Source organism: Saimiri boliviensis, chromosome X, assembly GCF_048565385.1.
Source record: "Saimiri boliviensis isolate mSaiBol1 chromosome X, mSaiBol1.pri, whole genome shotgun sequence".
NCBI classification, from domain to species: domain Eukaryota; kingdom Metazoa; phylum Chordata; class Mammalia; order Primates; family Cebidae; genus Saimiri; species Saimiri boliviensis.
The window spans coordinates 49,811,533-49,824,601 of record NC_133470.1 but is presented as its reverse complement, the minus strand read 5'-3'; positions in this window follow the sequence as shown (position 1 = coordinate 49,824,601).

The window sequence follows — 13,069 nt, the reverse complement described above, 5'->3', positions numbered from 1 at the left end:
ACTAGATTAAGAGATCGACACAATTGTCTACGACCATGCCACCCTCAATGTGCCCGATCTCATCGGATCTCGGAAGCTAAGGGTAGGGTCTGGTTAGTACTTGGATGGGAAGAGATCAAGACCATTCTGGCCAACATGGTGAAAACCCATCTCTATTAATAATACAAAAATTAGCTGGGCGTGGTGGCCCGCGCCTGTGGTCCCAGTTACTTGGGAGACTGAGGCAGAAGAATCGCTTGAACCTGGGAGGCGGAGATTGCAGTGAGCCGAGATGGCACCACTGCACTCCAGCTTGGCAACAGAGCGACACTTCATCTCGAAAACCAACAAAAAGCAAAACAAAAGAAAAACCACCACAACTATATACATAGCATTTGCACTTTATTAGGCATTATAAGTAACCTGGATTTATTTTTATTTTTATTTATTTATTTATTTTTGAGTCTCAGTCTGTGGCTCAGGCTGGAGTGCAATGGCATGATCTTGGCTGACTGCAACCTCCGCCTCCCAGTTTTAAGCAATTCTCTTGCCTCAGCCTCCCGAATACCTGTGATTACAGGTGCCCACCACCACACCAGGCTAATTTTTGTGTTTTTAGTAGAGACGGGTTTCGCCATGTTGCCCAGGCTGGCCTCGAACTCCTGGGCTCAAGCGATCCACTCGCCTTGGCCTCCCAAATTGCTGGGATTATAGGTGTGAATCACCATTTGGAAATGATTTAAAGTATACAGTAGGATATTCATGGGTTATACGCAAATACTACACCGTTTTATATCAGGGGCTTGAGCATCCATGGATTTTGGTATTCTCCAAAGGTCATGGAACCAATCTCCCACAGATAACCACGGATAACTGTACACATTTTTCTGATGATCACAAGAACATTCTCCAGAACAGATCATACACTAGGCCATACAACAGGCCTCAACAGATTTAACAGGATTGAACGTACAAAGTATATTGTCTGACCACAATGGAAGTTAAAAATCAGTAAAAAGAAACATTAAATTCACAAAGATGTGGAAATTAACACATTCCTAAATAACAAATGGATCAAAGAAAAAAATCACAAAGAAAACTAGAAAACACTCTAAATGAATGAAAACAGAAACGTAACATAACAAAATGTATGAGATGCAGCTAAGGCAACACTTAGAGGGAAATCTTTAGCTGTAAGCATACGTATTTAAAAAGAAGAGCCGGGTGTGGTGGCTCATGCCTGTAATCCCAGCACTTTGGGAGGTTGCTTCAGGAGGATGGCTTGAGCTCAGGAGTTCGAGACCAGCCTGGGCAACATAGTGAGAACCCTATCTCTACAAAAAAATTTAAAAATTAGGCCGGGTGGCCAGGCGTGGTGGCTCACGCCTATAATCCCAGCACTTTGGGAGGCCGAGGCAGGTGGATCACGTGGTCAAGAGATCGAGACCATCTTGGTCAACATGGTGAAACCCCATCTCTACTAAAAATACAAAAATTAGCTAGGCCAGGTATGGTGGCTCATGCCTGTAATCCAAGCACTTTGGAGGCCAAGGTGGACGGATCACCTGAGGTTGGGAGTTCAAGACCAGCCTGACCAACATGGTGAAACCCCGTCTTTAAAAAAAAAAAAAAAAAAAAAAAATTAGCTGGGCATGGTGGTGTGCGCCTGTAGTCCCAGCTACTTGGGAGGCTGAGGCAGGAGAATTGCTTGAACCCAGGAGATGGAGGTTGTGGTGAGCCAAGATCACGCCATTGCACTCCAGCCTGGTTAACAAGAGCGAAACTCCATCTCAAAGAAAAAAAAAAATTAGGCCAGGTCTGGTGGCTCATGCTTGTAATCGCAGCACTTTGGGAGGCTGAGGCAGGCAGATCAGTTGAGGTCAGCAGTTTGAAACCAGACTAGCCAACATGGTGAAACCTCGTCTCTACTAAAAATACAAAAATTAGCCAGGCATGGTGGCAGACACCTGTAATCCCAGCTACTTGGGAGCCTTGAGGCAGGAGAATGGCTTGAACCAGGGAGGCGGAGGTTGCAGTGAGCTGAGATCATGTCATTGCACTCCAGCCTGGGAGAAAGTGCGAGACTCTGTCTCAAAAAAAAAAAAAAAAAAAAAAATTAAAACTTAGGCCAGGCATGGTGGCTCACACCTGTAATCCCAGCACTTTGGGAGGCCAAGGCAGGCATTTCACCTGATGTCAGGAGTCTGAGACCAATATGGCCAATATTGTTAAACCCTGTCCCTACTAAAAATATAAAAATTAACCGGGCATGGTGACACACACCTGTAATCCCAGCTACTTGGAAGGCTGAGGCATGAGAATCACTTGAACCTGGGAGACAGAGGTTGCAGTGAGCCAAGATCATGCCACTGCACTCCAGCCTGGGCAACACAGTGAGACTCTATCTCAAACAAACAAACAAAATTAACTGGGCATGGTGGCACATGCCTATAGTACCAGCTACTCAGGAGGCTGAGGTGAGAGGATTGCTTGAGCCTGGGAGTTCAAGGCTGCAGTCAGCCGTGATCGTGCCACTGCACTCCAGCCTAGGCAATAAAAAACATTTCATCTCTAAAAAAAATAATTGGCCAGGCTCGGTGGCTCACGCCTGTAATCCCAGCACTTGGGAAGGCCAAGGTGGGCAGATCACTTGAGGTCAGGAGTTTGAGACCAGCCTGGCCAACAGAAAAACCCTGGGGACAGAGCAAGACCCTGTCTCAAAACAATAAAAAATAAAAGAATGATATCAAATTAAGAACCTAAGCTTCCACCTAATGAAACCAGAAAAGAGAAAAGTAATCCCAAGGCGAGCATGAGAAAGAAAATAATAAATATTAGAGCAGAAATCAATGAAATAGAGAATTGAAAAACAACAGAGAAAAGAAAAAACGGTGAAACCAAAAGTCAGGGTTTTGTTTTGTTTTGTTTTGATTTTGAGATGGAATCTGGCTCTGTCACCCAGGCTGGAGTGCAGTGGTGCAATCTCAGCTCACTACAACCTCTGCCTCCCAGGTTCAAACTAGTCTCCTGCCTCAGCCTCCTGAGTCGCTGGGATTACAAACACACGCCACCACGCCCAGCTAATTTTTGTATTTTTCGTAGAGACAGGGTTTCACCATGTTGGCCAGGCTGGTCTTGAACTCCTGACCGCAAGTGATCTGCCCACCTCGGCCTTCCCAAGTGCTGGAATTACAGGGGTGAGCCACCGGGACTGGCTAGTTATTATTTCTTTTTTAGAGATGAAGTCTTTTTTTGTTGCCCAGGCTGGAGTGCAGTGGTACAAACATTGCTCACTGCAGCCTCAAACTCCTGGGCTCAATGGATCCTTGTGCCTCCACTTCCTGAGTAGCTGGGACTACAGGAATAGGCCACCCTGCCTGGCTACTCGTGTATGTGTGTGTGTGTGTGTGTGTGTGTGCACGTGTGTGTTGGGAGGGGGTGTCTCACTTCAAGCAATCCATCTGCCTCAGCCTCTCAAAGTGCTGGGATTACAGATGTGAGCGACTGTAACTGGATAAGTCAGTTATTTGAAAAGATCAACAAATTTTACAAAGCCTTAGCTAGACTGAGGAAGAAATAAAAGAAAGAAGACTCAAATTACTGAAATCAGGAATGAAAGAGGACGTATAATTATTGACCAGTCAAAAAAGACCATATATTGTATGATACCATTTATATGAAATATACAGAATAGGTCAATCTACAGAGACAGAAAATTGATGAATGGTTGCCCAGGGCTTGGATGGGGAAAGAGTAGGTGTGACTTCTAAATGGCTTCAGGGCTACTTTGCGGGGTGTTGAAAATGTTCTAAAAATTAGATGAGGTAATGGTTGTTGTTATGATCTAATTTGTGTTCACCACCCCCCAAATTCATATGTAGAAACCCTAACCCCCAGTAACTCAGAATGTGACTGTATTATGAGATAGAGCCTTTAAAAAGGTAATTAAGGTAGGTCGGGCGCGGTGGCTCAAGCCTGTAATCCCAGCACTTTGGGAGGCCGAGGCGGGTGGATCACGAGGTCGAGAGATCGAGACCATCCTGGTCAACATGGTGAAACCCCGTCTCTACTAAAAATACAAAAAATTAGCTGGGCATGGTGGCGCGTGCCTGTAATCCCAGCTACTCAGGAGGCTGAGGCAGGAGAAATGCCTGAACCCAGGAGGCAGAGGTTGCGGTGAACCGAGATCGTGCCATTGTACTCCAGTCTCAGTAACAAGAGCGAAACTCCATCTCAAAAAAAAAAAAAAAAAGGTAATTAAGGTAAAAAGAGGTTGTATGGGTGGGCCCTAATCCATATGACTGATGTCCTAATAAAGAAGGGGAGATTAGAACTTGATGCCATGGCTCAGATTGCTTTAGGCCAGGAGTTCAAGACCATCCTGGGCAACAAACAAGACCCCCATCTCTACAAAAAAAAAAAAAATTTTTTTTAATTAGCTGGGTGTCATGGCTGTAGTCCCAGCTACTCGGGAGGCTGAAGAGGGAGGGTCACTGAGTCCAGATGGTTGAGGCTGCCGTGACTCATGATTGTACCACTGCACTCCAGCATGGGCAACAGAACAAACCCTGTTTCAAAAACAAAAAACAACGAAATATAAGAAGAAGAAGAAGAGATGAGGACACAGGCAAAGAGGGACACCAGACAGGTATGCACGCAGAGACGACGATGTGAACACACAGCGAGATGGCTAAGGAGGAAGCTGAGGAGCAAATCAGAAGAAACCATACTAAAAGCCATTGAATTGTACACTTTACTTATTTGTTGATTTATTGATGAAAGTATTTCCTTAAAATTAGAAATCTAATTTACAAATTACAAATTCTTCAAAACTGACAAATGTCACAAACATCTTCTTTTTTTTTTTTTTTTTTTTTTTTTGAGACGGAGTTTCGCCCTTGTTACCCAGGCTGGAGTGCAATGGCGCAATCTCGGCTCACCGCAACCTCCGCCTCCTGGGCTCAGGCAATTCTCCTGCCTCAGCCTCCTGAGTAGCTGGGATTACAGGCACGTGCCACCATGCCCAGCTAATTTTTTGCACTTTTAGTAGAGACGGGGTTTCACCATGTTGACCAAGATGGTCTCGATCTCTCGACCTCGTGATCCACCCGCCTCGGCCTCCCAGAGTGCTGGGATTACAGGCTTGAGCCACCGCGCCCGGCACAAACATCTTCTAATCCAGAAAAATAAAATATTATTTTCTTGTTGTTTTGTTTTTGTTTTGTAGAAGCGAGTTTTCACCATGTTGGTAAGGCTGGTTTCGAACTCCTGACTTTAGGTGAGCCACCCGCTTCACCATTCTGAAATGCTGGGATTACAGGCATGAGCCACCATGCCTGGCCAAAATAAAATATTCTTATTAATTACCTGACTCATCTCTCTACCAATTTTTCTACATTTTTTGGACATCAAAGAGTTGCATAAATTTTTTGATATCTTCTTCATATGACAAGTATTTTATAATGTTTTCTAGAGAAAATACAAAGAATTCAATTGATTTCAATTCAATTCAATTGAGCAAATCTTTTTTATTATTGGTATTTTAGAAAAGTTTCAATTTCACAACTCATTATTAGTAAAGTACATTTTAAGATTGTTGTAAAACTCGGGAAAACCTCTAGTTTCTTTTACATGTGACCTGTAAGATTTCAGTTTATTTTAACTTTTCTTGCGCAGTGACAAACTTGTTTTTTATTTATTTATTTATTTTTTAATTGAGACAGAGTTTCGCTCTTGTTGCCCAGGTTGGAGTGCAATGGTGTGATCTCAACTCACCACAACCTCTGCCTCCTGGGTTCAAGTGAATCTCCTGCCTCAGCCTCCCAAGTAGCTGGGATTACAGGCATGCGCCATTATGCCTGGCTAATTTTTTTGTGTGTATTTTTAGTACAGACGAAGTTTCTCCCCATTGACCAGGCTGGTTTTGAACTCCCACCCTCAGGTGATCCGCCTGCCTCGGCCTCCCAAAGTTCTGGAATTACAGACGTGAGCCACCGTGCCCAGCCAGACAAATCTTAAACACTCTTCAAATAGATAAATTCTATGATAAATCTATCTCTGTGCAATGCCTAAGGAGAGAAGAGCACAGGGGCTCATGGGGGTTCAGCAGAGGGTCCCTGATCCAGCCTTGGGGGTTGTGGCAGGCCTCTTGGAGAAGATGACGCGTAAGCTGATTCTTTTTTTTTTTTTTTTTTTTTTTGAAATGGAGTTTTGTTCTTGTTTTCCAGGCTGGAGTGCAATGGCGCGATCTCGGCTCACCGAAACCTCCGCCTCCTGGATTCAGGCGATTCTCCTGCCTCAGCCTCCTGAGTAGCTGGGATTACAGGCACGTGCCACCATGCCCAGCTAATTTTTTGTATTTTTAGTAGAGACGGGGTTTCACCATGTTGACCAGGATGGTCTCGATCTCTCGACCTCGTGATCCACCCGCCTCGGCCTCCCAAAGTGCTGGGATTACAAGCTTAAGCCACCACGCCCGGCATGCTGATTCTTAAAGTTTGAGTAGAATTGGCCAGGCACAGTGGCTCATGCCTGTAATCCCAGTACTTTGGGAGGTTGAGGTGGGCGGATCACGAGGTCAAGAGATCAAGACCATCCGGGCCAACATGGTGAAACCCTGTCTCTACTAAAAAATACAAAAATTAGCTGGACGTGGTGGCGCACACCTGTAGTCCCAGCTACTCTGGAGGTTGAGGCAGGAGAATTGCTTGAACCCAGGAGGCGGAGATTGCAGTGAGTCGAGATTGCACCGCTGCACTCCAGCCTGGGCACCGGGTGACAGAGCAAGCCTCTGTCTCAAAAAAAAAAAAAAAAAAGTTTGAGTAGAATTTTGCTGCCTGATGGGGAGTGTGTGTGTATGGGGGCGGAAGGTGTTACTGAAAGGAGGAAAGAGCCTTCTGTGCACGGGAAAAAAATGTGTGCAAATACACAGAGGCAGGAAGCAACATGGTGTGTGATGATACTTAGGAGCAGTTCCAGGCTGAGAGAGAACCTCAGGGGCATAGCCTCCTCCATGGCTCCAGAGACTGGTTTTTTGTAGAGTCAGCAATGTAGATTGAGTCCAGAGAGGCCCAAGTGAAGATACTGAAAACCTCAGTTCAAGTTCCCACAATCTGAGGCCTCAAACATACACAGAAAGACTATGCCTGCTAGATTTCCCTACACGTGGAGTCCCTCTCTGGGACGTAACAAACCAAGGTCTCTGAATGAACCCTGAGATTTAGCTTTGAGACTGATGTCCAAGGTTGAGAATCCTAAGTAACAAACTTCTTCACTTTTCTGTGACTTGAACCCCCATCAGCAATCTGGTAAAGTCAATATAGCCCTTCCCAGAATGCTTTTATTTTATTTTATTTTTAAAATTTCTACCAGCAGAGTGGAGAATAAATAAAAAAAAAAATTCTGAGGCAGGAGAATCGCTTGAACTCGAGAGGCGGAGGTTACAGTGAACCGAGATTGCACCACTGCACTCAAGCCTAGGTGGAAAAAAAAAATTCTTTTGCAGAGACCAGTTTCTCACTATGTTTCTCAGGCTGGTCTCAAGCTCAAGTGATCCTCCCTCAGCCTCCAAAAGTGCTAGGAATACAGGCATGAGCCTAGCGCAGAATAATGTTTTTAAATGCATAAAATAAAATATAAATTTACAAAGGAAGTCAAGTGTGTTAAAATACAGTTATCAAAATATTACAAAAACACCGAAATACAGTTATCAAAATATTACAAAAACACCATTCCAAGTTGTATATTTCTTTGCAAATTTTAAAATTGCAATCAAGCCTCGCACGGTGGCTCACACCTGTAATCCCAGTACTTTGGGAGGCTGAGGTGGGTGGATCACCTGAAGTCAAGAGGACGAGACCAGCCTGGATAATATGGTGAAACCCCATCTCTACCAAAAATACCGAAATTAGCCAGGCGTGGCGGTGCACACCTGTAGTTCCAGCTACTCTACTCAGGAGGCTGAAGTGGGAGAATTTTCTTGAAGCCAGGGGGCGGAGGTTGCAGTGAGCCGAGATGGTGCCATGGCACTCCAGCCTGAACAGAGTGAGAATCCATAAAAAAAAAAAAAAAAAAAGGAAGAGAGGGAGAAAAGAAAGACACAGATACCCCAAAATTCTATTCATGATGCTTTATAAGTCCATGTATCCCAGTTTAAGTACCCTACCCTAGAGCAAACACTTCAACCTACATGAAGTCTTCAGGTGGCCATACTGACAGTCCAAGACTGAACTCTCAAAGCCTAAGCCCAAACTCAGCCCCTAGCACAACACCTCAGACTAAGCTCCAAGATTAAAATGCAGGTTGAGGCCGGGCGCGGTGGCTCAAGCCTGTAATCCCAGCACTTTGGGAGGCTGAGGCAGGTGGATCACGAGGTCAAGAGATCGAGACCATCCTGGTCAACATAGTGAAACCCCGTCTCTACTAAAAATACAAAAATTAGCTGGGCATGGTGGCGCGTGCCTGTAGTCCCAGCTACTAGGGAGGCTGAGGCAGGAGAATTGCTTGAACCCAGGAGGCGGAGGTTGCGGTGAGCCGAGATCGCGCCATTGCACTCCAGCCTGGGTAACAGGAGCGAAACTCCGTCTCAAAAAAAAAAAAAATGCAGGTTGAACCACCAGACTGAATGTGCAGAGGATGCTTCCAGATAGTCAATTTCAGATAAGGACCAAGCCTGGGATCCCAAGACAGAGCCCACCAGAAAGACATCCCTGTGTGAGGCCATGACATCCACATCGCCTATGCTTGATCTCAGGCTAAAATCTCCAGACTAAGCTTCTAATACCTGAGCAGGCTGAGCTCTGAAACTGGCACTTACTTCGTGAGAGAATTAGTCATATATCAGACAAAATGTCAGGCTCCCATATCAAATCCTCTCCCAACTGAAACACTAGAAGGAGTGTCTCAAAAGTGAACCATCTGGGCAAATTGCCTGAGTCCAGGAGTTTGAGACCAGCCTGGGCAACGTGGCAAAACCCTGTCTCTGCAAAGAATATAAAAATTAGCGGGACGTGGTGGCGCATGCCTGCTGTCTCCCAGCTACCCTGGAGGCTGAGGTTGGAGGATCAGCTTGGGCCCAGGAGGCGGAGGTGGCAGTGAGCAGAGATGGCAGCACTGTACTCCAGCATAGGTGACAGAGCCAGATCCTGTCTCAAAAAAAAAAAAAAAAAAAAAGTGAACCATCAACATGTAAACCCTTAACCCTAAAGTCATGTCCCCATAATGCCCATAATGAGCGTCTAGGTAGAGCCATAGGAATGAGTCCCCAAACCTAGTTCCTTGGAGTGTGGGGACTCATATCCTGCAAGTGGACCCAGGGTGAGTTCCCAGAAGAACCCATCACATATTAAAGCCACAAACTCATCCCCCCGCTGAAAGTGTTGACTGAGCCCACGTTCTGAAACAGCATCCGTCAGACTGAAAACCTAATGTCTGAACCTGGAAATAACATGCCCATGGCCAGGCAGGGTGGCTCACGCTTGTAATCCCAGCATTTTGGGAGGCCGAGGTGGGAGGATCACTTGAGGTCAGGAGTTCAAGACCAGCCCGACCAGCATGGTGAAACCCTGTCTCTACTAAAAATACAAAAAATTAGCTGGGTATGGTGGCAGGCGCCTGTAATCCCAGCTACTCGAGAGGCTGAGGCAGGAGAATCACTTGAACCCGGGAGGCAGAAGTTGCAGTGAGCTGAGATCGTTCCAACGCACTCCAGCCTGGGCAGCAGAGCAAGAGTCTGTCTCAAAAAAAAAAAAAAAAAAAAAAAGTCTGAATGCCTATGCTGAGCACCCAATAGTGAGTGATCCAGACAGAGCTCCTGACTGACTAATGCAATGAGATCAATCTCAGGTGCTAAGCTCCCAGTGCCTGAGCCTCTGGACAAACTACCATAAAGCAGGTGGCCCATGCTTGTAATCCCAGCACTTTGGGATGCTGAGGTGGGCAGCTTACCTGAGGTCAGGAGTTCGAGACCAACGTGGCCAACAGGATGAAACCCTATCTCTACTAAAAATACAAAAAAGTTAGCCAGGAGTAGTGGTGCACCTGTAATACCAGCTACTCGGGAGGCTGAGGCAGGAGAATTGCCTGAACCCAGGAGGCAGAGGTTGCAGAGAGCCGAGATCGTGCCATTGCACTCCAGCCTGGGCAACAAGAGTGAAACTCTGTCTCAAAAAAAAAAAAAAAAAAGTTCAAACAAGAGACAATGGTGATTTGGTATAGATCAGCGATAGTGGAGACAGAGAGATGTGGACAAATTCAGGATAAATGTTAGAGGGAAACCCCATCTCTGCTAAACATACTAAACAGTGTAAAGGAGATGAGGGAAGGGATAATTCTCGGCTTTCTAGTTCAGTAACTGCTGGTTATGCAGATGGGAGAAGGTGAGATGAGGGAAAGACTTGGGGGAGAATATCAAGATTTCTGATATTCTGGCATGGTGGCAGACACTTGTAATCCCAGCTACTCGGGAGGTTGAGGCAGGAGAATCGCTTGAACCCAGGAGGTGGAGGCTGCAGTGGGCCAAGGTCGCACCATTGCACTCCAGCCTGGGCAACAAGAGCAAAACTCTGTCTCAAAAAAAAAAAAAAAGAAAGAAAGAAAGAAAAAAAGAGATGGTATATAATAAAGCATGTGCATGTGATGATGAGAATGGGCTCAAAGAGAAGCTGGTGATGCTGGTGACATGAGACTCACCCGAGGAGCAAAGCTTTTGAGTAGATGAGAGGGGCCAAAAGCCAAAGTAGAGGGCCCAGTCTTTGATATGAGAAGGGACAGTTTCTCCATGTGAGAAGTCAGAAGAGGAGGTTGGGTGCAGAGAGGATTGTAGATTTCATGGTCAGATAAGGAAATTCCCATTTGATTTTTGTATCTCCCTTCTTCTTCTTCTTTTTTTTTTTTTTTTTTTTTTTTTTTTTTTTTTTTTTTTTTGAGACGGAGTTTCGCTCTTGTTACCCAGGCTGGAGTGCAATGGCGCGATCTCGGCTCACCGCAACCTCCGCCTCCTGGGCTCAGGCGATTCTCCTACCTCAGCCTCCTGAGTAGCTGGGATTACAGGCACGCGCCACCATGTCCAGCTCATTTTTTGTATTTTTTTTAGTAGAGACGGGGTTTCACCTTGTTGACCAGGATGGTCTCGATCTCTTGACCTCGTGATCCACCCGCCTTGGCCTCCCAAAGTGCTGGGATTGCAGGCGTGAGCCACCACACCCGGCCCCTCTTTTTTGTTGTTGTTGTTTGTTGAGACAGGGTCTCACTTTGTCACCCAGGCTAGAGTGCAGTGGTGCCATCATAGATCACTGTAAGCTGGAACTCCTGAACTTAAGTGATTCTCACAAGCTCGCCTTAGCTTCCCAAGTAGCTAAGACTACAGGTGTGTGTGTCACTATGCCCAGCTCTACCTTTTTTTTTTTCTTTTTGTCTTATTTCTCTTTGTGTACCAGCTCTACCTTCTTTATGAAGGGTATTGTGAGCCCATCAACTGAAGGTGAGGATAGAGGCCGGGATGAGCAGGGATTGGGGAGAAGAGGAGGAGGTATGAAATAGTTATCTCTGGCTGGGCGCAGTGGCTCACGCCTGTAATCCCAGCACTTTGGGAGGTCAACGTGGGTGGATTACTTGAGGTCAGGAGCTTGAGACCAGCCATGATCAACATGGTGAAACCTCGTCTCAACTAAAAATACAAAAATTAGCTGGGCATCGTGGTGGGCACTTGTAGTCCCAGCTACTCAGGAGGCTGAGGCAGGAGAATTGCTAGAACCCGGAAGGCAGAGGTTGCAGTGAGTCAAGATCAAGCCACTGCACTCCAGCCTGGGCAACAGAGCAAGACCCTGTCTCAAAAAAAAATACTTACCTCTAATAGTGGGGAGGTGATCATAGCAGGATTGCTGTGCTAGTAATACCTATTTGAGGTCTGCAATCAATATTTTAGAGTGAAATCATTGGCTTGTGTGGGTTTTTGTTTTATTTTGTTTTCTCTAACGGCATTCAGCTGCTGTCTTACAGAGGTACAGAGTAACCCGGGTTGCGTTTGGCCACGAGTATAAAGATGAGAGAGAGAAGCTGTATTTGTTTTCTGCACTGCATAACAAGTTACCACAAAGTTAGAGACATACAACAACACACATGTATTATCTCACAGTTTCAGTGAGTCAAGAGTCTAGGAACAAATTATCTGGATCCTCTCAGGGTCTAACCAGGCTGCATTGTGGGTATCAATGAGGGCTGCAGTCTCATTAGAGGCTTAACTGCGGAAAATATCTGCTTCCAAGCTCCCTCAGGTTGTTGGAAGAATTCGTCTTTTGTTTAACATCTCCTATATCATATCAAGGAAGAATTCATCTTGAAGCTATAGGACCAAGATCCTCATTTTCTTGCTTTTTCAAAGCTGGCAAAAGAGAATCTCTGTAACTCTAGTATACCAAGATGGAGTCTCAGCAAAGTGACATCCCATCACCTTTGACATATTCTTTTTTTTTTTTTTTTTTTTTTTGAGACGGAGTTTCGCTCTTGTTACCCAGGCTGGAGTGCAATGGCGCGATCTCGGCTCACCGCAACCTCCGCCTCCTGGGTTCAGGCAATTCTCCTGCCTCAGCCTCCTGAGTAGCTGGGATTATAGGCACACACCACCATGCCCAGCTAATTTTTTGTATTTTTAGTAGAGACGGGGTTTCACCATGTTGACCAGGTTGGTCTCGATCTCTCAACTTCGTGATCCACCCGCCTCGGCCTCCCAAAGTGCTGGGATTACAGGCTTGAGCCACCGCGCCCGGCCACCTTTGACATATTCTATAGTTTTTCATTTAATTTTTTTTTTTTTTGGTCGAAACAGTCTTGCTATGTTTTCCAGGCTGGTATTAAACTCCTGGGCTCAAGAGATGCTCTCATGTCGGCCTCCCAAAATGCTGGGATTACAGGTATGAGTCACCGCACCTGGCCTGCCATATTCTAGAAGGCTAGAAGCAAGTCGCAGGTCCTGCTGACACTCCAGAAGACTACACAGGACATAAACACCAGGTGGTGGAGATTACTGGAGGTCACTTTAGCATCTGTTGGCCACAAGGGCTAGAATGGTAAGGATGTTTGCAAGGGAGTCATT